Source organism: Cebus imitator, unplaced genomic scaffold (assembly GCF_001604975.1).
Source record: "Cebus imitator isolate Cc_AM_T3 unplaced genomic scaffold, Cebus_imitator-1.0 Scaffold35, whole genome shotgun sequence".
In the NCBI taxonomy this organism is placed as follows: Eukaryota; Metazoa; Chordata; class Mammalia; order Primates; family Cebidae; genus Cebus; species Cebus imitator.
In genome coordinates, this window is record NW_016107350.1 from 2,022,915 (window position 1) to 2,050,578 (window position 27,664).

The following is a 27,664-nucleotide window of genomic DNA, read 5'->3' on the forward strand; positions in this document are numbered from 1 at the left end:
AAAAACCCATTGACTTCTATTCAAGGGTGACCAGATACCCAATATAAAGGAGCAGCTATATAATTTCTAGTGTCATCATTGAAAAATATTTAGGGGCCGGACGTGGTGGCTCATGCCTATAATCCCAGCACTTTGGGAGGCCAAGGTGGGCAGATCTTCTGAGGTTGGGAAGAGTAGTAGCCCTCAGGGCTGCTGGTTGCTCATTTTTGTTTTTTTCTTGATTACATACTAAAAAATGGGTGGATTATTCAAATCATTCATGCCTCCACTTTTAGACCATATAAGATAATTTCCTGATGTTGCCATGACATTTATATACTGTCATAGTGCTGATGGAAGTGTAACAGTGAGGACAACCACAGATCACTCTCATTGCCATCTTGGTTTTGGTGGGTTTTAGCCGACTTCTTTACTGCAATCTGTCTTATTGTCAAGATCTTCATGACCTGGATCTTGTGCTGACCTCCTATCTCATACTGAGACTTAGAGTGCCTAGCCATCTGGGGATGCAGCCCTGTAGGTCTCAGACTTATTTTACCCAGCCCCTACTCAAGACGGAGTTGCTCTGGTTCAAATGCCTCTGATGTAAGGAAAAAACAAATAAAACACAGTAAGAGTGTTGGCCACAAATGCTTGGAGTGTCTGTGTGTGTGTGTGTGTGTTGAGGGGTGATGGATATTTGCAATTTTAAATGGGGTCATCAAACATTCATTCATTGAAGAAGTAAGAGTTCAGCAAAGATTTAAAAGAGGTAAAGGAATTGTCACTGTGTGTATCTCTGAGAAGCACAGCAGGAACACACCTAACAAATTCATAGAACATCTATGAGGCTAGTGTGCCTGTCATGGAGAAAATGAAGGGAGATTAACAGTGGATGAACTAAGAGAAGTAATAAGAACTGATCACATGGGGCCCTGGGGGCCGTTGTCAGGAATTTGACTCTCACTCTGAATGAAACGTGGATTCGTTGCAGGATGAGGAGCAAAAAGAATGACATGATCAGACCAGCATTCTAATGAGTCCCTTTAGCTGCTGTGTTGAGAATAGAATGTCAGGGCCAAGAGTGAAAGCAGAGACATTGTTATGTGGTGAGATGAAAATGTTTACACAGCAGGTCTGCAATGAAATGATGAATTAATTCCCTTTACCAAGGCAGTGCTCCTGGGAAAGCACCACATTCAGTGAGAAGTCTAAACTCCTATTAAACATTGTCATGTTTAGTGATAGACCTCCTGGCAATTAAACTAAATGGTTTGTGCTAGAAGGAGAGTCTTGACTGAAAAGTTTTGGGCAGATGTACTTACTTCTTCTGTAATCGCTTCTGGTAAATAAACCCAGAACCTATGGATTTTGGGGACATACTTCCTGGATAACATAATGTGAATTATGAAACTATATGAGTACGAAATGGTGATGTTCTATGATCTAAATGGCTTTTTCTTCGTAAGTAAGGTGACCATGTACTTTATTAGAAATCTCATCTATTCCTTGAAATAGACACAGTGGTGAGATGAAGAAATGACCTAGGGAGTCATACTGGTTATCATGGAATTCTTCCTGCTTCACCTGTATTATGCATTTATTTGTACCCTTGAAATTATTAATAAGCTCAATACTGGATCAGATTTCTAATAAGAAATTGACAATTCGATCCTGGGTGTTGTTACAAATAACAATGGTCCAGGCAAGAGAAAATGGTGCCTCACATCAGGGTAATTCTAACAAAGATGGTGAAAATGTTCAAATTATGATATTTTGGGCAGTTTTCTAACCATGGAATAGGTGTGGCATGTAAAATAAGAAGAAAATCCAAGAACAACTTTAAAAATTTTGGTATGAATGATTATGACTATCAATTGAAGTGTGTAAGGCTCCAACTAGGGGTGTGTGTGTTTTCAAGGGTTGAAGGTGCAGTTTTGTGCATGCCAAGTTTGAGGTGCATTTTAAACATCTAAGTGGTAAATATTTGATACATGATTCTTTGTATTATGTGCATGCAATATGCAGAGAAGAAGGGAGACTGGGCTGGAAATATGTATTTGAAAGTTGTTATCATGTTGAGGATATTTAAAGTCCTGACTCTGGTTGAGAAGTCCAACCAAATATATATAAACAGGATGAATGAGGGCCAAGAACTAAGCCTTGAGATGTGACATTAAAAGGCCAGAGTGAAGAGGAGGAACCACGGAAAGAGGCTGCTGAGAAATAGCCTGCATAACAGGATGTACTGAGAGCTAGGTAAGGGAAAATAAAATATTCCATGATGTCAGAGGCCCAGCTAAATTGTGGTTCCAGTACTCGAGCAGCAAACAAACCTGTACTAACAGCAAATGATGAGGAGTTGGATGTGAGTGATTCCAGTGTACCTTCCGTAACTGCGACCGGGGAAATCTTACACTGGCAAACCACCTGTGGTTCTTGTCTGACCTGCATCTAGTTTATGCTTGCCCTGTGACTGCTCTGGCACCGGGAGCTTGACCTTATATTCTCCCCAGTGTTCCAGGAAACATCCAGCCTGGGGCAGCCCCTGGTTCTTCAGATGGAAAGTGTAAATTTAACATAACACGAAAATAAGGAACAAATTCGAAAACTTTTACTTGTAGACTCCAGACTCTAAGGCAGTGTGGGAGGGTATAATGAGTCTGGAGGGCAGTTATTTATCCTGGAGTCATGGCAGGCAGAAATGAAGAGGCAGACAAAGAGAGAGAAATGGGTGGCAGCCAACACACTGTATCCACATTGGGGTGTGGGCCCTCGAAGTTTAGGGCAAATGACCGAATGCTCCCTTTAAAGACAGGGGCAAGAAAGCAGCGTTCTGTCTGCTAGGCAGAACAGAAGCCTCTACATTTTTATGTTTGACCACCAGTTTAAGCCCTTTGAGTATGCTGTAGGCTGAAAAACTGTGTCAAAGGTGACTGAGCCCTGCTTCTGGTGTGAGAAAGCAATACTAGTATTCAAAACGGATGCTGAAGCAACACAAACTTGTAAGAACCTATTACACAGACATGGCTGGAAAGTGAATGATGTAGTGATTTCGACAAGAGCAGTTTAGTGAAAGATTAATCCTCCATTCTATGATAAGCGTATGTGTTTTTAAAAATAAACTTAATAAAGCTATTATGCATAATGTTATTTTTAAAATGTATATTTCCCTAGTATCTCAGCTTTCAGAAAGCTCAAATATAAATTGAATTCCCAACTGCAGTTAACCACACTTGAAGTGCTTGGATTTATTTCTTTTCCCCCTTTTGTCCCTCTTTCTTCTTCCCCATCTTTTCTCCTTCCCCATCTTTTCTCCGTCCCACCCTTCCTCCCTCCTTCCCTCCTTCCCTCCCTCCCTCCCTCCCTCCCTCCCTCCCTCCCTCCCTCCCCTCCCTTCCTTCCTTCCTTCCTTCCTTCCTTCCTTCCTTCCTTCCTTCCTTCCTTCCTTCCTTCCTTCCTTCCTTCCTTCCTTTTTTCCTTCCTTCCTTTTTTCCCTTCTGTCATCCAGGCTGGGATGCAATGGCACAATCCTGGCTCACTGCAATCTTGAACTCCTGGGCTCAACCAGCCTTCCCACCTCTGCCTCCTACAGGCCCATGCAACCATGTCTGGCAATTTGTTATTATTATTAATCTACAAACAGGGTCTTGCTGTGTTGTCCAGGCAGGTCTCAAACTCCTGAGCTCAAGTGATCCTCCCATGTCAGTCTCCAAAGTGCTGGAATTACAGGTGTAAGCTAACATGCCTAGCCAGATTTCTTTCTTTAGGTTCTTTTTTTTATTATTCTTACAATATGATACTCTCTTTTAAGTGATTTAGTATTTTAAGTTTTCAAAGTTAGCTCATTTTTTCATAAGGATTCTTAAGCATCTACAATTATTATCCTTAATTTTCAGAACACAGGACAGAAGAGGAGAGGTGAAATACAAAGATTTAAGGGAACTTCATAATGTAGAGGATTATCAGACAGCACATTGGGGTTAAAAATCATAGTTGAGGTACGAGAAATGAGGACAGAGAGGAGGAAGAAGTGAAGATTCTTTGACAGCTTAATTCCATACACCTTTGTATCATCTTCTCCTTAAATTATGGAATGAAAGATTCAGGATTTGGGCAAGGTCACAGAGCATCTGCATTCCAAGCGTCGTGAGTATTAAATGAAAGCCAGGCAGAAACTCCATGCAGAGCCATGGGTGACTTTCCCAAACACAGCTGCCGAGGACCCTCTAGGATTAATCATTTTCTGCTTCTGACTTTGAATATTGCCATTATCTAAATGTTTGCTTTCCCCTCAAACTTATATGTTGAAAACTAACCCCTATGGCGATGGTATTTGGAGGTAGGGTCTTTTAGGAGCTGATTAGTCATGAGGGTGGAGCATTCATGAATAGGATTAGTACCCTTACAATATAGGTCCAAGGGAGTTCAGCTCCTTGGCTCCTTTCACCATGTGAGAACACAGATTACAGCCAAAAGGTGTGACCTACGAAGCAGGAAAGGGGCCCTCATCAGTCACTACATCGGCCAGCACCCTGATCTTAAACTACCCAGCCTCTAGAACTGTTAAAAATAAATTTATATTGTTTATAAGCTCTCCAGTATATGTCTTTTTTCACTATAGCAGTATGAATGGACTAAGATAAATATTACTATTCATTTTGGTTTGTTTCTGTGAGGGAAAGCCAAGTACCATGGACTTGCTTATCTCAGAGAATGATGTGCTTGGTTCACCTCCTTTTGCTAAACGACATTCATGGGACTACTCAATGTTCAAAAGTCTAGGAGAACGAAGGGCATTGAAAAAGAAAATAAACTGAGATGCTCTGAAAACACCCAGCCATGGACATACCACAGTGTCTCTTGGGAAACACATCTAACATATCCAAAGCAGCATGTTAATAATTTATTTTGTTTTGCTTTATCCTGTATTTCTCTAAAGAGAAAAAAAAAAGATAAAATCCTTCTGTGGACATTTTTCTGCCAGACTGAATCTATTTTCAGTCTCAACTGTATGTGTCAGATGATGGATACCCTATTGAACTGAAGATCCTTTGAGGAGTTGTGCAACTTTCTGGAACAACACATACCTGTTTGAGCCAGAACAGAAGAGCAACATATGTTACAATGGATAGGTGACATTTTTGTAATTTTCTTTGGCCTGGTACATATTTTATTTTTATTCATTCTATTACCATTTGTGATCTCTTGCATTATCTTAAATAATCATACACACACAGGCACATACATGCTCACACACGTGTGCAAGCATACACACACACACACACACACACACATTTTGCTACTGTCTTGATTATGTCCACGTATATAGAGCTGCCTTTTTCAGAAAGGAGTAATAATTTTGACCTTATTAATAGCTTATTAATGAACTATTGTTACACTATTTAAATTATGTCATGCTAAACCTGATTCCAGTATATTTATACTCATCCAGCAGATATGCTGTCATGAAGTTGATGTATTTAAGCTAAATAGATAAGCCATTTGTCTACAAGATAAAAACCTACGTGAGTTTTTGCTGTGGTGGTTATTGAGTATTTAAATATGTGCAATGCAGACAAAATGCATTAAGATGAAAATGTTTATCTGGTGGGTAAAAAATGAGTGATAGTGTTTATCAGCAGCGATTAAGTTAAACAGAGTGATGCCAGAGAGGAAATTCATCTGAACTATGTAAGCTATAAACATAGATCAGAAAGGAGGTAATGGGGTATGGTTTTATTAATATCCCTGGCAGAAAAGCATACTGCCACATTACAAAACATTGGAAAAATTGTACCCATGCACAATTTTCTAGTTAAAATTTGTAGGCATATCCTCATTATCTTAAGAAGTTTGGAAAAAACTATTCATTTTCAACATTGAGGCAAGTGGAAAAGAAGTCACCATATTAAACCAGAGTTGAAAGGCAGTATTTTCTTTATATTTCCTTCTTTGTGTACCATTGTCAACAGACCCCCTCTTGTCCTGTCTCTTTTTTGTTTTTGCTGTTGAGTGGTGTGCATTGATAGTTTCTTTCTCTTCTAGCTAATTTGTTACTAGGTCTTTGTTTTGCACATGACCTTCCTCATCTGTTTTCTCCCTCAAATTCACCACTGCTATAGAGTCTACTCTGCTAGAACTGTGGATCTTTTCAGGAACCTGTACATTCAATAACACAGGGGAATGAATGCCAACAATTTAACTATGCTCAGATTTTTAAATAATAAAATTTTATTCCATATGCTAACTTTATAATGCAAACAAAGCTATTATTAAGAGTCACAGAATTTCAAAGCTGAGGAGACACCATTATAATTCTTATTTCCATTATTTGTATGTAGCACCAGTACGTTAGATAATATAAATAATGACCCAAGCTAGTTTGTCAACAGATTGTAAATCAAGCAGTTGTTGAAGTGGCTCAGAACACCTGTGAGTGCTTTTGCTGATGCATGGACTTTTGTTTAAACATGTACTGTCATCATGCCAACAAAAAGTATATTTTGTCATAATGAAATAAAAATAAGGTGTACAGGGCTAATATTGTAACACAAGCCACCAAATATATGACAGCAGAAATAGGTTTGAAAAATCATTCTAAATAAAGCTGAATTACCACCGTGGTATTTCTAAAGAGCACCCCCATTCAGCTTTTTATTTGCTCCTGCGGGAAATTAATCTTTCATGATGTGAGTACAAGGTCTTCCTGAATGGATCCTTCGATAAAAGGCAGCTGTGTTGGACCAACCTCAGGGTGGTTTTCTGGGGACTAATAGAAAATGTTCATGCATTACTTAACAAGACAACTGACTTGTGATAAGTGCTTGGTAAATATTATCTGTTTTATTTTATGCAAAAATAATAAGGGGAGCGTACATATAAAAACACAGATAAAGCCATGTTTTCTTTCCAGATTCTGTTTATCGCCAATGCTATTTCAGAATACTTTGCAAGATATGGTGGGCTACTGAGGCCAGGGTGATTAGTATTCAAGTTAAGCAGTACTAAGTAGCCTTTTCTAGGTTAATATTGGTGCATTAATAGCATAACCATCTTTCTAAGGAGATTCATCCCAAATTGCAAAGAGAAAATATATGAAATGGGTATATAAAACACTTTAAAATTGTAATTTCCCTGTATTTTACATATGAGGCCCCAAGAATAGGTTTGAATACAACATAGTGAGTTGTAATAATATGTTCATTTACACCTAGACAATGATTTTCATGAATACAGGATGAAAATTAATACATTTAAATCTCATTATAATCTTTATCCCAGAAAAAAAAAAAAACATTGGAATAAAGTGGATTTAGACTCTGTGCCAAATATTTATTTAGATGAATTTCCAAATAGACGCATGCTTAAAAGTATGTGAGATTCAAATAAGCCTATTAAAGACTAAATTATAATTAAATGCAATTGCATTTAATTTTGATTCAAAAAGTCTTAAGCATTGCCTCCTTGGTTTTTATTTGTTTTTAACTGAGCTTACAGCACTAACTAGGAAAATATATGTCAGTCATTATTAGCATATCATAAGATAAACATTTATTTGACATTCAGATCTTATATATCTTGAAGAGCAGAATAAAATATAAAGTGATGTTTTTTCAGATTTTATGAGAGGTAAACTAAATGTCTATCTTCTTGTATATTTTTGTTGGCAAAGAATCTAGGTATCCATCTTGAGATCATATTTCTGAATGACTTTGATGGGACAGTTAAATTTCATTTGGTGAATGACAGCTCAAAAGCTTCAAATGTGCCTCAGTGTATGTTACTTTCATTTCCTGGTGTGTGCATAGCTCTGAAGAGCTATGAGAAAATATTTTCATTATATGATACTCTTGCACCCCAAGAACACCTACAAAATTACTCTTCTCAGCTGAGACATAATGAGCTTCTCTTTATGACCAGGTTCAATCTTGTTTCCTCATGGAACAGGTAGAAGGAAAGAGAGAAATTGCTCAAGATGCAAATTATGTGTACTCCTGTGACCCAGGTGAGCCAGACCTTACAAACTGCTTGTCAAGGGAATGTAAATTTCTTGTAAGCAGCTAGATCACTAGACTCAAAGGAAGTTATTGATTTTCCTACAGCATCTCCAATGCAGAAATGAAAGACTTACAAGTTTGTGATGTACATGATTTCCAGTCCTACTTTTGTTAAACATGTCATTTTTCACCTATTAATGCAAGAATTCAGACAGCAAAGAGACTCCCCGGAAAATATATTGTATTTTTTTTTCTTCTGGTTAATAAAAAAAATAAAAAGGAGGCAGAGAGAAAAATGCAATAGGGTCACAGTCACAGTGAGGAAAATTCCAACATCTTCCCATCACTATCTACTTTACTGAATACACATTAACACAGGCTACATTATGCATGTGTAAAAAATGCTTGCCATCTCAGTGAAAAATGGCAGAGCAATTAAAATGTCAAAAGGCTAAGGAGACAATGTGAGATTAAGTGCAGTTATAATTTTATTTTAAATCTTCTCAGTTCTCTGATGCTCATTGGAGTGTTTTTTTTTAAATGATTTCAGATTTGGGAACTTTAGCAAAACCCAGCCAGCTACTTAGTTTTTATGTAAAACTGTATTTTTCACTCAACTTCCTTCTTTAGCTAAATCAAATGACACATGTAGTCTTTTAATTTTTTTCTCAATGATTAAAGAGAGCAAATATGCCATTATTTATTTTTCTTCCTTAAGTATATGTATACACAATTTTATAAAGTATTAAAATGAGGACCCCCTAACACATGTCTTAGCATTTTTTTCATCAAGTTGAATAAGGCTTCACAGGCAACTGTTGTCCAATGATAAAAATCATGTCCACTAAATTGTATCTGAGAAATCTCTATTAATTTTCCTTTTCATATTTTTTTCCAATTAAGATGCAATTTAAATGTACCTCTCTTTCATTAGTTGGGTCATTTAAGCTTTGTGGCATTATCCCTTTAACCTCTGAGGGAGCTTAGGTGATATGCTTGTCTACAGAAGAAGGTTGGAAACTGGCTTCTGATGAGACATGTAAAATAAAGTGTGTGCTCATGCACAATCTTAGGCCATGCCACACAGTTCCCACTTTCATCATTCCTTGTGAATGCATAAGTGAAAACAGGCATAGAATATTTAATATTATCTCTTTTTTTTATGTCAGGAAATAAAGATGCAAACCTGCACAGCTCCACCCCAGGGAACCCCAAGGGGTACATTTGAGCAGCGACTTAACCTTCCACATCAGGCTCTAAGGAAGCAGAGCAATGAGACCCTGACATACTACTGGCTGACATATAGGTTGTATTAGATTAAAAGCTCTGAAATGCCTATAAGGCAGAATGAGCCGTTGCATATTTTTTGCTTCTAGAAAGCACAGAATTCTAGTCCATAAACCAAGTGCTTGCAGCTCAGATCTGTAAATCTTTTTTAAATCACTGTTGCCTGTGTTTCTTTCTATTGTTTATGAACATACTTTCTTAAACATATTACTCATGCTAATGCAATATTTCTGAATTGATGTCAGCCATTTCTGTTCTGTATAAAAATAACTTTGTAAAAGATTTTTAGGTACTTTAAAACATATTATGTTCATGATCTGTTCCAATAAACCAAAGCCTGCACAAAAGAAATCATTCCAGAAAAATTATTATGTTTCTCTAATATATAGATCAGGTTTCATTGTTCTCCTTTATATAATATTGTGATTAGGTGGTACCGTGATTAAAAGATCTTTATAACTACTTAAAACCCTAATTTCTAACTATGTTTTCCAACACTTTCAATACAACACTTAAAAGTTTATTTTTTTAGATGTTGAGATGTTGACAGTTCTTAGCTTTCCAATGATATACCAACCATCCTCAAGCATGGAATAATCAATAGTCTAAGTTGGCCCCAAAGATGACCCCTCCTGCAGTAATTTCCCTCCTGCAAATTCCAGGGAATGTCACTATAACAGATGTTACTCCCATGATTTGGCCATGTTACATAGCACACTTGACCTTAAAATAGAGCCCAATTTAACCACACAAGTTCTTTATATAAGCAGAGAGTTTTGTCTAGTTGGAAGCAGAAGGGAAATCAGAAAGATGTGAGGTGTGATGTGGATTCAGTATGAAGGGAGTTCTTTATTACATAAATGGAGGGGGCCTGTGGCACAAGCTGACAGCAGCCTGGAGGAGCTGAGGTCACTCACAGCTGACTGACAGTGAGGCAAGAGGGACCTCAATCTTGCAATCCCAAGGAAACAAATCCTGCCAACACTCAAGGTGGCTTTGAATAGATCTTTCTGTAGTCAGATGAGGGTGCAGTTGGCCAACACACTGTTAAGGAAGAGAGACCTTATGAGACCCTGAGAAGAGGACTTGGCTAAAATGTGGCAGGCTCCTGAACAACAGAAATTGTGCAATAATAAATCTGTGTTAAGTGGCTGAATTTGTGACAATGCACAGACAGAAAAATACAGTGCTATATGGAATAAGGAAGTTCAATGCAGGGCTCTGTATCCTGAAATTTCTAAGCAATTTTTAATTTATTTTTATTATTACTTTTAGAATTTTTATCAATCATGCTTTTCCGTGCAGCTTTATTGAGGTGTAATTGACAAAAATTGAATATATTTATGCTATACATTGTGATGTTTTGATATATGTATACATTATGAAATGATTACCAAAATCAAACTAGTTAACACATTAATCACCTCAAATAGTTATTTTTTTATGTGATGAGAACATTTAAGATCTACTCTCTAAGCTAATTTCAGTTATACAATACAGGGTTAGTAACTATAGTCACCATGTTCTATATTAGATCTCCAGAAATTACTTTTTCTGTATAACTGAAAATGTCTATCCCTTGACTGATGACATTTCTCTACTTCCACTACCTCCAGTTCCTGGCAACCACCATTCTACTTCTGCTTCTGTAAATTCAACTTTGGATTCCGCATATAAGTGAGATTATTCAGTATTTGTCTTTTTATCCCTGTCTTATTTCACTTAGCATAATGTCCTCCAGGTTGTCAAAAATGACAAGATTTCCATCTTTTTTAAGGCTGAATGGTGTTCCATTGTGTGTGTGTCCATGTGTGTGTGTATGACATACATACATATGCACATATGTGTTTATATATACACGTATGTGTGTATGTATATATACATGTATGTATACACACATGTGTGTATATATAACATATGTTCGTGTGTATATATTTTATATATATACACAAAAGTGTGTGTATATATATAGCCTTTTCTTTATCCAGTCATCTGTTGGCAGACATTTAGGTTGATTTCTTATCTTGGCCACTGTGAATAATGTGCAATGAACATTTTTTAATTAAAATATCCACTAATATATATTGAACATTTACTGTGCACAAAGTGTTAGATTCCTATTTACATCAAGTTGCTCATTTAGTCTTTAAAAATACATATGAGATAATACTACTGTAACACCCACTTTACAGATAAAGAAACTGAGGCTTAGAGAGCTTAAGGAATTTCCTCTGAGTATACTGGTTCCTAAGTTTCAAATCCAAAATATGAAACCAAGCAGCTGGATGGCAGAGCTTATGTATTTACCTCTCCCTTCAGGGTTTCATAGAACTCAGAATGTGGGTGACCCGGTTCTAAATTCTAATAGAAAAACAAGCAATGTGGTTAAGACCCTAGATAATACATGGGAAATCTGTGAGTGGAGTAGGAACATCACGCGGGATGGGGTGGGGGATGGGGGCACCTGAGAAACGCATCAAAATCAGCACATTTTCTAAATCAGCATTTGCAATTTATGAAGAATTTTAGATATTTCATTGGCACATTAAAGTTTAATTTGGGGGTAAATATTGGTTCAGCCACTGCGGAAAACAGTACGGAGGTTTCTAAAGAATAAAAGAATTACCGTATTACCCAGCATTTTTTTCTGGGTATATATCCAAAGAAAAGGAAACCATCACCCTCTAAAAATATCTGTGCTCAGATGTTCACTGGAGCATTGTTCCCAACAGCTCAGGTACAGAAACAATTGAAGCATCCATTAAGAAATGGATGGATAAGTAAATGGTGGCATACGTACACAATAGAATACTATTCAACCTTAGAAAAGGACATGAACCTAGGAGTTTGCACACGGATGAACCCAGAGGATGTCATGGTAAGTGAAATAAGCTAGGCACAGACAGACAAATCCTACCAGGTCTCACTCTTGAAAGCTGATATCATAGAATTAGAGAGAGGAGAATTATGATTCCCAAGGGTTGGGATGGGTGAGGAGCGAGTAGGGAGAGGAGATGTTGGTCAAAGGATACAAAATTTCAATTACATAGAAGAAATACCTCAAGAGATCTATTTTACAACAAGGTGACCACAGTTAGCAATATATTATTATATTCTTGGAAAATGTTGAGAGTGAATGTAAACTGTTCTCTGGACAAAAGTAACTATGTGAGACAATACATGTGTTAATTAGCTGGGTTTATTCATTCCAGAATGTATACATACTTCAAATTTCATGTTGTACACAGTAAATATATAAAATTTTATCTGCCCATTTTGAACAATTGAACATACGTCATCATTATCCTAAGAATTCCAGAAAGGTGAATATGAATTCCTTGCTTGACACTACGGCCTCAGGCAAGTCACTTTATCCTGTCTTCCTAACAGTTTCACACATCCAGAAAACAGAGATCAATCACCAATTTTTAAAAAGAATTTCATTAGGCCTAATGCTCAGCATATTGTCTGCCACATCATAATTAATAAATAGTAAGTCGTTTTAGTTTTGTTTTTGTTGTTCTGTTTTAATGATGGAGGCAAACCAGGGCGGGTGTAGTCTTCAAACTTGTTAGTGTTTCCTTCTCTGTGGAGCCCAGCAGTGGCTTCATGAGACCAAGTGTCTACTCTGAGGATCCAGTCTCCTGGTAGTACAGATGGGCCAGAGGCGAATTCCAAAATGAGACGGGAAAGACTCAGCAACCCCACAGTTCCGTGAGCTGTTATCATGAAATAGCAGCTTGGAGCTGGAGTTAGTTATGTGCTTGCCTTTCCCCCGAGAAGGGAACTGCACTGATAACATGGAATCGTACCATTTCCCAGTATGTGAGGGCGGTCTCAGCATCCTTAAAGCCTTGAATCATAACTATCTGTTTTCAAAAGTTGAGACTATCAGATCAGTTACTGTGAAAACCAGAAGCATGTTTTATTTTAGTCCTTTATGAGAGTAAAAGATACAATAAAATCTTAGTAATTAACTGTTTTTACTTATGCTCTTTAAAAAGCTATTTAAAAAGTAAAAAGGAAAAAAAAAAAGCCTGAATCACGGCTTCTCTGTATATTTAATCTTCAGTCTTGGGATTGCTTCTGAGGGGAAAATTACTTTTAAAATAATTTTCTTTGCAATTAGGAAAATGAGGACCTATAGTCCTAACATGCCCTTAATTTGGGAATTACTTGTTTCATTACTTAGAGAACAAAATTATTGGCAGTGGAAATATTGCACACAAAACAAAGAGCTAACCCATTTGGTGATTTAATCTCTTGAGACAGGATTTCAGCTTGGTACAAAAACTGATAAGATATTTATCTACAAGTCACAGAATGGTTTGTCAACTTGATACTTTGATTTTTTTTTATAAATCCTATCATAAGCCTATGAAGTTCTAAGCCGGTATTTCCCAAAGCGAGTTCCTTGTATGAACAATGCCTCCTACTTTCTGCTTGTTTTGCTTTTTTAGTGGTCCCAGCATTTTACATTTATTCTGATTTCATCAGTTTCAAGCAGTAAAGTGTTCATGAGCAGAGTTTCGGTGTCAGGCTGCATGTGTTTAAATCCGGGATCTGCCACTTACAGGCTATGTGACCTTGGACAAGTCATTTAACCTCCCTGTGCCTGGGTTTCCACATGAGTAAAAGGGGTGTGGATAGACTCACAGCTTGTATAAGAATTAAATGAATCGATTAATGTAAGGCACTGATGTACAAAAAGTGCTTTAAACACTGTAAGAATTTATGTAAGCTGCTAAATCTAGTTTCTTCACTAAACAATTATTTTCATCCTCTCAGCTAAACCCAAGACTATTCTGTGAGGTTGTGCAATGTGTGTGCTGCACAATAATGCCTTGCGGAGGGAGCCGGAGAGTCTAAAATTCCATTTCTGCCACCATCACCAAGCCATGTGCTCTTAAGCTTGATCTATTAGGAGCTGGTCTATTTTTCAGATTTATCCACCTAGAGGGGGATACCTTTTTTCAAACCAAGGTTCTAGTAAAGGTGTACCACATTAAAATATCTAAACACAGCTCTGTCTGCCCCAGTGCTTATGACTGATATGATTTTGGGCATTAGCTGTTAACAAAAACATCTGATTCCATTTCTCTTGGCCACTTTGGATCTAGGAGCAACCTCACTTTTTCTGTTTTTAAGTATTTATACAGCTACAGTTTTCTCTGATAGCTAAATGTTAAGCACAGCTAGATATAAATTCTTATGTCTCATATATATACATATATATATATATATGTTCTCTTGTTCTCTTTATATATATATATGTTCTATATATGTATGTATGTTCTCTATATATTCCATATATATACATATATTTATAATTATATTTGCTGTTCATCCCTAGTTATTGAGTGCTGAATACATAGTAGGCTGAAAAATCATAAGATATTCTATTATGCACTTGACTTTGAGGGCCTTGTATTCTTTTCAGAAGGCAGGCGCTGTACATTTAAAATAGTAAAACAAAGTAGACATTAAATATGTAGCAAATATTAACTCACTGTGTGAATAATTAATGATAATTGTCATATTAAAAAATGTTAATAGACAAGGAAGCCAAACATTTCACAAAAGAATGAAAAGGGAAAAATCAAAAATTTTATGGAGAATATTCATACCTGTGTAGATATCATTGTAAATACAATTTAGAATTAAAGCTATTTCCAAGGTTTTAAATCAAGGATCATTGGAACCCATGTACCAATGTGTATCTATTTGGGTGAAATCTTTATTGAATAAATTAATTTATAAGTAAAATATTTTAAACATGAGTCAATGTCTTTCTGTTTGCTTATTACTGACTTAAAGTCTGTTGAGGTTAGAGATTAGATCATTCGTGTAGGATGTAAGGAGACTCTACTGAAACTCAAGTGAGAGCTTTCTAGAGATTCAGGAAGCAGAAGAAACAGAATAGAACCAGAAGGAAAAGCACTGCTTTTTCTGGATTGACTGAGTTACCTGTATAATATAGAAGGTTGTCTTAAAATTCTTGCTAAGGATGGCTTAAGATTGGGTCTAGAAATGCATATAGGACAACTCAAGTAAAATAACTTGAAGCATTATGGTTGAGACCATGGCAGACCTTTAAGAGGCAGTCACCCAGTAAAGCAGTAGGGTGTACTTTAGTGATGTATAGTGTATAAGTGAAAATGCAATTTGGAATTAGACATTTTAATGGGTAGACTTGTGTCTTCCTAAGAATATATGTTCGCATTCTAATCCTTTATACTTCTGAATGTTTCCCTTTTTAGAAATAGGGTCTTTTGAGATGTAATCAAGTTAAGATGAGGCCCTACTGGATTAAGATGAGCTCTAAATCCAATGATTAGTATCTTTAAAAGAGAAAGCAGAGGGATATTGGGATACAAAGATGCAGGGGAGTTATGCAGGAAAGGCCATTCAGTGACAAAGTTGGAGATTGGATTGATACAGCTACTAATCAAGGAATACCACGGAGTGACGGAAACCACCAGAAGCGAGGAAAGAGGCACGGGACAGGTTTTTCCTAAGAGGTTCCATAAGGAACCAGCTCTGCTGCTTTCTGACTTCTGGTCCAAACAGTGAGAAAACAGATTTCTGGCCTTCCGAAGTGTAATAAAATCAATGTCTGTTATTTTAAGATGCTGAGTTTATGCAAATTTGCTATGGCAGCCTTAGAAAATTAATACGGGGCCGGGCGCGGTGGCTCACGCCTGTAATCCCAGCACTTTGGGAGGCCGAGGCGGGTGGATCACGAGGTCAAGAGATCAAGACCATCCTGGTCAACATGGTGAAACCCCGTCTCTACTAAAAATACAAAAAATCAGTTGGGCATGGTGGCGCGTGCCTGTAATCCCAGCTACTCAGGAGGCTGCGGCAGGAGAATTGCCTGAATCCAGGAGGCGGAGGTTGCGGTGAGCCGAGATTGCGCCATTGCACTCCAGCCTGGGTAACAAGAGCGAAACTCAGTCTAAAAAAAAAAAAAAAAAAGAAAGAAAATTAATGCGGATATCTTCAAATGCATTCCCACCTCTGCTGTGTGGTATTAGTTGCTTCTTAAAATCTTCATTGGCCATTTAATCAAAATAAACTAAAGTCCATGATAACTTCCGTGAAGGAATTATGGACAGTAGCCGCATATAATACACGACTCAGAAAACTGTGAAGATTAAGTGAGACAATGTAGGCAAGTACTTAGAGTGATTTTTGGAAATACAGCAAATACTTAATAAATGGTAGCTTTTAGTTTTAGAAGTAGCAGTAGGGACAGATGGATTCAGCTCAGAGGTGTAGGCAGTTGGTATAGAAAGAACAAAAAAGCATCAAAATCCTCATCCCAGGAAAAAAAGTCTTTAAGTGCTAAATGGATTTATAGGTGGTCATGAAGAAAAGGAGCTCTGCACAGGGACACAGTCCCACAGCAGCTGGTACACTGCTGAGGAAATCAAAGAGCAGAAAAATAGCATGATTTGTGTACTTTAGGATGGAAACCACTGGTGTGAGATAGTAAGGATGGAAAAGCAAAAAACAGCCAACTCTGAGGTCGTACACAGATATCCTGACCATTACCAGATGAATGTGATACGATAATGATATGGTTTGGCTGTGTCCCCACCCAAATCTCATCTCAAATTATAGCTCCCATAATTCTCACATGTTGTGGGAGGGACATGGTAGGAGATAATCGAATCAAGGGGGCAGTTTCCCCAATACTGTTCTTGTGGTGGTGAATACATCTCAGAAGATCTGATGATTTTATTAGGGCTTTCCCCTTTCACTTGGCTTGCAATCCCTTTGCCTGCCATCGCGTAATATGTGCCTTTCACCTTCTGCCATGATTGTGAGGCCTCCCGAGACACATGGAACTATGAGTGCATCAAACCTCTTTTTTTAGATAAATTACCCAGTCTCAGGTATGGCTTTGTCAGCAGCATGAAAATGGACTAATACAGATACTTTTCAAGAAGATTAGGGACTAATTAATTTCCAATGCCTGCTCTTGGACATATTGTTTTCTTTTTTCTCGATAGGGCAAATCCAATTGATTCCAATTGTTCTTTACAGAGAAAATATAACATCTGTCAACTCCACTTAATTAAAAGTTTACCTTAGATTTTAACGTTGGGACTGGGAAGAGAAAAAAGAACAAACATCCTCCAAAGGGAACCAGAATTTGTTATAAACTGAGTGAAAACTCACAGACAGATGCCCAATGTGATCCTCAGGATAAAAAATGAAAATGGCCATTGTTCATCAAATGACATTGGTTCACTAAGAAAATGGTCCTGGAAATTAATTTGACTGAAAAATCTTTGATGAAAGCAAAGTAAGTACAGAGCGAGAATAAAAAACAAAGAGTTGGAGAATAAGATGTGAATTTTCACAGTAGATAAATTTCTGGAAATCTGACTGGATCTACAAAGTTAAGTTTCCATAAGAACATATTTCAACAAGTAATATCAAAAGATATGTCCGTATATGCATTTCTTATACATGTTCATTTGCAACAAACAACATTTCTGAAGCTTCCTGAAGGTTGTGGCTAAGCTGGTCCTATTCCATGCAGCCTTGTCTTGTTTAGCAGGTAGAAATAGACAATACATAGTTACTCAGGAGGCTGTTGCTTTCATATGATACAAAATAAAGTTGGTATAACTGTTTAGATGGAATAATCACAGCATGGCTCACTTTAAGCGAAAACCCAAGCTTCCCGAGTTTAGTATATAATTTATTTTTTTCTTCATTTACATTAAGCCATAGTAAAACTGAGCTTGAGGGAGGCACTTCCAATGTTTTACATTTTAGTTGAATGAGAAAATATCTCCCTTTCAAAAAACAAGACCTATAAATGATTTGTTTTCTAGTGTATAATTCCTCTTCCTTCCATTTGGTAGCTAAAGGTCTACAGTTATGAGAAACTGGAATAATGTAATAGAATAGAGGCCATAAAATGTTTTAAACACATTTTGTTCCCAAGTTATTTTTTCTATGCCTTCTACTTTTAAATTATTCAAAATATTTATTAATTTTGTGTTCAACAAGTTTGTTATTTATGAAGTCTGTTGTTAAATGGTATGAAAAGTTGAAAATTTAATCCTGATTGATACAAGGAGAAACACAAAATATCTCTAACAAAAACATTTTCATGACTCCATCAATAAAAGATCAACATTTTTTAAGACCATGTTATGGGGACCTTTACTTGAGTGCTTAGTATGACGTGTTTCAGGTGTGTTTCATTTATACTATTGCAAGGATTAAAATTAAATATGCCATAAGTGGGAGAATTTGTATTATGATGGCCACTAAGTATTTAAAAGTGTTGTAGGTTGTCACACACCCCATTAACTAATATTGATTAGAATTCTAGAGTTAAAAATGTCACTTGTTTTGCAGATCATTACAATTTAGTGTTTGCAGCCACCAGAATCATTTTGGTAAGGTGTATATTGTATAACCCAGGCATATTTTCATGCTAGAAAAATGTTTAAATGATATGCATTGTTTTGTATGATGGAAAGATAGGCAATCATTACGTATCTATTGCAAGGCACTGAATTGGAATATATTCAGATTGAATTTTTGAGCTGGGTTGTGCTTCAGAAATTTCTGTACTTTCATCTCAGTTCTTTGACCTCTTTCTCTACTCATCTGTGAAGATGATAATTTGTTCCTTCATCAGTGCTTTATTTTGTACCTTTGCTGTTCCTACTGTGTGTCTGTCTTGAAACCGTATTGATTGAACAGTGCTTTCTGCCATAGTTTATACCATTTGGAGCTGAGATACTTAACTGCATGTTCTCCTGTTCATTTAGCCACTGCCCACCATTAACCTTGCTTTCTTCCTTTCTCTTTACCCATATTCCTATCTAAATGTATTTAAAAATTGATATATTGTGTTTTTATTCTTTGGAAGATTTAACAATTAAGATTATAGACAAAAGCATCACAATGGGAAAATCTGCCTTAGAGTATTACTTGTTGAAAGTCAATATGAATTTGTCAAGGACCTATCAGGGTCAGTGTGGCAAACTGGCTCACCACCACTTTTGTGGTATATCAGTGAATAATTAAGAATCTCTTTCATGAACAAGCTGACAAATATAATGGAAAGAACAGAGACCTCATAAAAAGATGTCATGTGATAGAATCCAATATCCTCCTCGTGGCTAGCAGCTGCATGGACCTTGACAAATCTTGATAATTGTATCGATTGTACGTGCACATATATACACATACATATACATAACTAGTTTTACATAATTACATATATTTGACTTTATCACAAATGGCAGTAGCTATTTTCTCACAAAATGCAACTGCCTTGACATGGAGTTGACGAAAACTGGATTCAAGTTCCCATGTTCCCAGAATCTCCCACCTTTTCCAAAAAGCAATTTAATTGCCAAAAACCTTAGTGTCTTCCTCTGCAAAACAATGAGAGATGCTTGTATTCAGTCCAACTCTAGGACTGTGGTCTTCTTTTTATAATATAAGTAGTTTCTCCATCTGGGCATTCAGTTAAATTCTATAAGATTGCCACAATCTGATTTGACTCTAGAGAGTACACATACTCTATTTAACCAGATAGTAACTTAAAATTTTACAACATGTATATTTCCTGTAACATTAAAAGCACAGTAATTGAAATTAATATTCAATACATGTCATTTGAATTCTTATAAGGTAATATTTGTTTTAATTTTTTATTTTGCTTTGTAAAAAGTCCAAAATTATTACATCAAATTGTGGAAAGATGGCCACTTTTGATTTATAACAAGATGGTAAGAAATGTTTATAAAATTCTTATTAGTTAATCTAAGTAGGTAGAGGACCATCTAGTTAAAGTTGGATATAGGAAAGATGCACCCTCATAAGAAATAAAGCACGCTATACATTTTTATCCCAATTTTCTGTTTTACATTTAGTGCAAAATCTTAATTAAAATTTTGACTATGAGGCAGTGACCAAGAGGCCAAAAATAATCAAAAGAGTTCAAATTGGCTGGGCACAGTGGCTCACGCCTGTAATCCCAGCACTTTGGGAGGCCGAGGCGGGTGGATCATGAGGTCAAGAGATCGACCCCATCCTGGCCAACATGGTGAAACTAAATGTCTCTACTAAAAAATACAAAATTTAGCTGGGTGTGGTGGTCCACGCCTGTAGTCCCAGCTACTTGGGAGGCTGAGGCAGGAGAATTGCTTGAGCCCGGGAGGAGGAGCTTGAAGTGAGCCAAGATCACGCCACTGCACTCCAGCCTGGCGCCTGGCAACAAGAGAGTGACTCTGTCTCAAAAAAAAAAAAAAAAATTGAGTTCAAATCTGTGTGTCTTTGTTGTACCTGAAGACAAAATTGTGAGTAACACTGTAATGATTAGTAGTACATTAATTAAAATTTTTAAGCTGACAGTAATATAAATCAATGATCCTTTTCTAGTATTCGTTGGATAAAATTAACATTAACTCAAATCTGCTTATTTCCTGGAAGTATTTTAAACTTTAACCCATAGATATAATTTTTAAAATTTATTGTTTTTCAAATCTTAAAAGCTAATTCTATTTCTAAACAGTTAGTGGATGAATTAGAAAAAGAACACCCATGTTCCTAGGGAAAATAATTTATTTTCTAAAATTTGCACTTACTTGAGTGGATCAAAGGACTGACTTTCAGAGATCACAATCACAGATTCATGTTTTGGTTGAAGTGGTCTGAGGACACTGGTTAAAAATATACAGATGTTAGAGTATAACTGAATGAATAGTCAGTACGTCAATAAACACTCTGAGAACCTGCCATTTACTGGTTGACTGCACTCTTCCTGACAAAGGTCTTCCTTTGGTTTTTGTGACAGCATAATCCCATTGTTCTACTCCTCTAGCAGCTCATCCCTAGAGAATTAGGGCAGTACCCCTTCCTCTACCCCACATGGGCTTTCTTTTTTGACTCTACACTATAATCCTGAATGCTTTCATGCATCCCATGGCTTTACTTATTACCAATACTTGGTAAGTCCCAAAATGATATCTTCTGTTGATATTCAACTTTAAAAGGCCAGACCCGTCGTCTCTAGTTGCCTATCTCAGAGGCACCTTAAATTCAACCTGTCCAAAAATTATCTTATACCTTAACCCAGATTCACTGCTTCTCCAGTGTTCCCTGTTCCAGCTTATGGCAACACCATCCTCAGTTTCTCACCCCAAAAGCCCAGGAATCACGTGTAAGTAACAGATACTGGAGTCAAACCGCCATATGGCCTTATGACTTTGGGCAAGTTACCTATTAGCCCTTTGGTTTACTCATCTATGATGTTTGAGTAATAATAGTGCCTACTTATTATGGTTATTGTGCAAATTAAATGTATGAATACCTGTGAGAAACTTAAATAATGATTAGTACCTAGCAAGTGCTTTATGGCTGTTAGCTATTGCTTTTCTTCTTATTTTTTTTCCATTTATTTATTTTATTGCATTTTAGGTTTTGGGGTACATGTGAAGAACATGCAAGATTGTTGCATAGGCACACACGTAGCAGTGTGATTTGCTGCCTTCCTCCCCATCACCTACATCTGGCATCTCTCCCCTTGCTATCTCTCCCCAACTCCCCACCCCCCACTGTCCCTCCCCTATTTCCCCCCAACTGACCCCAATGTGCAGTGCTCCCCTCCCTGTGTCCATGTGTTCTCATTGTTTAACACCCGCCTATGAGTGAGAACATGCGGTATTTGATCTCCTGCTCTTCTGTCAGTTGCTGAGAATGATGGTTTCCAGCTTCATCCATGTCCCTACAAAGGACACAAACTCATCGTTTTTGATGGCTGCATAATATTCCATGGTGTATATGTGCCACCTTTTCCCTGTCCATTCTATCATCGATGGGCATTTGGGTTGTTTCCAGGTCTTTGCTATTGTAAACAGTGATGCAATGAACATTCATGTGCACATGTCCTTATAGTAGAACGATTTATAATCCTTTGGATATATACCCAGTAATGGGATTGCTGGGTCAAATGGAATTTCTATTTCTAGGTCCTTGAGGAATCGCCACACTGTCTTCACTGGTGATCAGAGAAATGCAAATCAGAACTACATTGAGATATCATCTCACGCAAGTTAGAATGGCAATCATTAAAAAATCTAGAGACAACAGGTGCTGGAGAGGATGTGGAGAAATAGGAACACTTTTACACTGTTGGTGGGAGTGTAAATTAGTTCTTATTTTTTTTTAACCTTTATCTTCTTTGCCTCAGTCCTCCACATTCACTGAATTGCTAAACTCTCCTATTTCCAACTCCAAAATATTTTCCAGTTCTATTCTGTTTTCACCATCTTGGCCAAGTCCACCATCATCTTCTAATGGCAGATCTACTCACATTGCTGCCTTCCTTAATATTGTTTTATGGCTTCACAGTATTCTCATAGAAAAAAATCCAAAAGGTTCAGTAATATAAAAAACCTTGCTGGCCAGCCTTGCTTTAGAATACTTCTTCTTTCAGAATACGTGCCCACCACCTCCTCCTCTCTAAGCCTTTTACTCCGCACACCTTCCAGTTTCACTAAAGAACTAAGGACCCTCTCCTCTCCTAATAAAGTTGTGTTGACTTTCCAGGTCTAAAGTTAAATACAAATTTTTCCAGGGAACTTCCGGAAACACTCGCCTCTCTCACCAAACTGACTTGCTCCATCTACTCCCATGGATACTATACCATTTATCACTCTAATTAAGTAATAATGTGTAGCTTTTTTATTCACACCTGTCTCAAAGTTAGGGACAGTGAGAGAGAATCATGCCATTCAAATATAAGTTTTATTCTCAGCATCCAGCATGTTAATTCACTATAGTAATTCAATGAGTATCTGTCCAATTAATGAATACATGTCCAGCACTGTTTCCCACTCTTGTGGTTACCATGATTTAGCAAAAAAGCAGACAGTTGGCAAAAATAAATGTGAATAGTATGATAATGAATACATTAAAAAGTGTCTTGTTGTCCACTAGAAGAACAGGTTTTTATTTTTGTTTTTGTTTTTGTTTTTGAAATGGAATCTCACTCTGTCACCCAGGCTGGAGTGCAATGGTGTGATCTCGGCTCACTGCAACCTCCACCTCCCAGGTTCAAGTGATTCTCTTGCCTCAGCGCCCTGAGTAGCTGGGATTACAGGTGTGTGCCACCACGTCCAGCTAATTTTTTTGTATTTTTAGTAGAGAGGGGGTTTCAACATCTTGGCCAGGCTGGTCTTGAACCCTTGACCTCGTGATCCACCCACCTCAGCCTCTCAAAGTGCCGAGATTACAGGCGTAAGCCATCATGCCTGGCACAGGTTTTTAACTTCATCTGAGTTGCAAAAGACCTACATAAGGAAAGCTTTGTCATTTCAGGCTGAAAATAAGGATGAATGGGAGTTGACTCCGTGAAGGACCTGAAATGTAAGGAGGGCAGACTGAGAGAAGATTCACCTGTAAACTCTCTGAAGCAGAAGGTAGAGTCTGTATAGCACTAGAATGTGGATGTCCACTTCACATGATGGTGTGAGTTTGCACAGGGACATTTCCTTGGTGACCTATGTGTCCTAAATCCAAGGGGACTCTCCCAGAACATTTTTCTATGATAAAGACTCTTGGGACTTTCTGATTCCTGAGATGGGAAGAACTTAGGTCATATAATAGTAATTTGGGGACTCAGGATATGATTCAATATTAATAAAAACAATAACAGTAATAAAGAATGTGCTGATTTTTGCTGTAAGTTTATAGACTGAAATTCTTAGTTTACACATGTGCACATACATGTGCACCCATAAATACACACACACATGCACAGAGACAGTTCTGAAAAATACGTGCAAAAATATAGGATTGGATGTATGCGAAGGGAAACTTCTCTTTCAATTTTACACACTTTTAAATGTGTGTAAAATGTGTACATTTCTCTCGTTTGAAATTATTGTGTGCCATGCCTTTTGGCATTACTTATGTAACCAAAACTCTCAAAAGCTGAGTAAAAACTATGTAGAAATATGTTTCAAATTGAGCATATCATTTGTCTAGTACACTTCACGTAAGTTGAAAAATGTGCCTTTATTTTTTTTTTTTTTTTTTAAAATAATGGTCTCTTCTCTGTCCCTCAACTCTTCCTCTTTCTTTCCCTTTTATTATATTTTTTACCTGAGAAATTGCCACACTTGAAGAAAGGTAATATGGACAATAGTACTCTGCAAAAATTATAGTGAGTTATTGTTTGTATGATTTTTGATCACTAATATTTAAGACCTGCTTTTCTAAGCTGATACTTGCGTGAGATTTCTCTGCTTCAAGCCACTTAAATTAGCTATGCAAAGGGGTGAAAGTTCCGGGGATTTGTTTGGCAACACGTTTCTGAAAGGCCGTTTGGTGCAGCTGCCTTCCATTTGTTTCATCAAGAGACTCAGCTAAACTAAACTAGTTCTTCATGATGAACTGGCAGGAAAGTGCCAAGATAGTTTTATTGCTTAGCAACTTGGCAGGAGGAAATGTTAAAATATTACAATCTCTCTTATCTATGAACTGAGACAGGCTTTCAACCGATGGCTCTCCAGCTCGAACGTGGTTAAGATGCAGCCACATGGCCCTGGCTGATATTTTGAGCTGATAGGAGGAAGATAGGGAAGTTGGATACTTGTAAATGTATAAATAGTAATTTCTCAGAAAACATTTGCTGATTTGAGCCAAATGCTAATCTAAGGAATTAAGCTGTCTCGGTTGTGATGTTGGTAAGTACTGTAACCCTTATTGATCAATGGGATTTCCTTTGCATTTGGGAAGGATGGATATGTCTATTGAGAAGCTGTAGGCCAAGTAAAATCCTGAGATAAACAACTTTATAGAAGAGAAACTGACAGTTTACCATACAGTTTTGGAATGTAAAGAGTTGCGGTGTGCTTTCTTTTTGTGAAAATTGTGGAATAGATGAAAGTGACAGAGTGATGACACCAGCTAAATGGAAGCATCAAGTAGACGGTTACTACAGATGCCTTAGCACGCAGTTCTGCCAGCACACATGCTTACTGCAGACCTCCCGCAATTTAAACCCGTGGGCTCATTCAACTAATGATGCTAATTTGCCAATGGAGCAATGGCTTTTATTGCTAAACACCCACCTACATAGGAGTATGTATTAGCCGACAATGTATGTGCTCAGTAAAAATTGGCACATTTTAAATATAAAGACCACTTTCATGACTATATTAAATCATAGGGAATGAATTAATAAATCCCAGTGTACGTAACTCTCCAAAATTATTGCTATTATTTTTTAAGGGAGAAAGGTGCTATTTGAGGAAAAATTATGTGGTACCAAATGTTACCAAAACACCCAAGTACTGGGAGAAAAGTTCTAAGAGTGTTATAAGTAAAATTTCAATGCCGCAAAAGAAATAGCACTTGAAGATAAGTCCTCTCAGCAAGGCAGTTGACTTCTATAGAAGGGTGCAGGGTGCACCACAGAACAATGATGGCTGCAGCGTACTTGGACAAGGGGGGAGGGGGTACTTATGTTTGACTGGGGTCATCCCTGCTGTTGTGTCGTCCCCTGTTGGCTAGGGTTAGATTGCGCAAGCTAGACTAACCCCGATTGGCTATTTTAAAAAGAGCAGAGATTCGAGCTGGAGTGGCAGGGTGGGTGTTTTGGAGGGAAGGAATGTTACAGTCGTGTGAGACCAGGTAGCCAGGGGTGATCAGGTGACTGGGATGGGTCAGGTTGGAGCTGGAGGAGGGGGAGCAGATGTGAATTACTGATTAGAACAGGTGGAGAAGGTTGTTTACTGGAATTACAAGGAAATTAAACTTGAAAATAGAGAATTAAAGAAAAAGAGGACTGAACATGCTAACATACTGATTCTTTGAAGAGAAAGTTGAGGTTCACTAAAACAAGAGTACCCTTTTTTCTGTTTTGTCTTAAAGGATTTTAGTTTATAATTGAATTGATGTTAAGCATGAACAAGAGTTTCCAATTGACCATATTTCATTCACAGCTAGGCTCTTCATGTACATAGATAAGTATAACATATATATATATATACCTATATATGTATATATATATACACACACCTATATATATATATACACATATATATATACCTATATATATATATACACCTATATATATATATGTATGAAATTGAAACTGAATGAGATAAGATGTGTCATGTCCAAAATTAGAGACGAAAATTTGACAGTGAAACAAAAGATTAAACTACAGTCTTTGTCTCTATGATGTTAAAATTAAGATCTTCAAGATATGACTCAAGAACTGTTTGATCTTATTCATATTCAAACATGCATTTGATATGTTCAAATTAACATAACTTTAAAAATACTCCCATCAAATTCAAAAGGAATGAACTTAAAAATTTTTTGATAAATATAAAAGGAAGACGTTTATTTTTTTTCCTCAACTTTATAAAATATCAATTATTATGGCCACTTTGGGAGCAAATTTTAAGAAAACCAACTAAAAATTTCACTGACATTGAATAAAACATTTAAATGATACTTATGTGTTCTGAATGGTTTTAATCTTCCCATATATTATAAAATAAATATAATACTTTCATGTTTCTAATACGTTCGCATTGCAGCTGAGGCACATAGGTCATGTTATTGACGAATAACCTTCAGAACCTAAATCTTTACAATTGCTGAGCCCAGCTGCAACGCTAAAATGCATTATTTGAATCGTGCATGAAAACAATAAAGGACCATAAGTACTATTTTTTACTATTAGAAATCAGGGAAGATCGAATTGAATTTAAATAGAAAAAATAAAAAAAAAGCTACCACAAAGAGAGCAAGCTTTTAAAACGTGCAATAGCTCTAGCTCTACAGTGGAAATCTTGTGGTTTCCTTATGATACATTTTTCATCAACATATTTTTTTTCTGTTCTTTTTTTTAATTCAAAATGTAAAAGTAAATTATACCTCCAAGACCATGTTTTCCTCATTCTTTGGTTAAATGAATTGCTGATATCTTTCAAAGCTGCTGTTTTCTGAAATGAGCAGTAGTGTACACAGAGAAATAAAAGAGCTTATCCAGAGAAATTGCAGGTGCTTCTCTAGCCTAACCTTAATGACAGTTTATTGCTGGTCCATTGGGCCCAGTTTTATTTAAGCAATTGTCAGACTGCTCTATTTATGCCTCCCATGTGCCTGTTTTTGGCAAAGGGGTCGCAATAAATTACCAAAATAACGTTAATGTTACAAGAATGGGCTACTTTAAAAATAGGTGGCACCAATTACAAATGAAGGAGAATAGTTGGATGAAGACTTAAATTATGCCAATTGCTCCTGGGAAATTGATGGATGGATCAAGATGAACATACATTCATGCATGTACAGGGTTATTTCTCACAATTAAAATCAGAAATGTTAAAGGGGAA

At 36.9% G+C, this 27,664-nt stretch overlaps 1 protein-coding gene and 1 long non-coding RNA gene across 2 annotated transcripts in view; one reads left to right on the forward strand and one right to left on the reverse strand.

The window, feature by feature from the left end:
• Positions 1-27,664, forward strand: part of CDH12 (cadherin 12) — a 498,310-nt gene that overhangs the window by 48,122 nt on the left and 422,524 nt on the right. The window lies entirely within an intron of this gene.
• LOC119470570 lies at positions 13,065-20,967 on the reverse strand. Its single transcript, XR_005199484.1, has 3 exons — positions 20,897-20,967; positions 19,081-19,123; positions 13,065-13,135 (listed from the first exon to the last, which is right to left on the reverse strand). It is a non-coding gene; the product is annotated as an uncharacterized LOC119470570 (long non-coding RNA).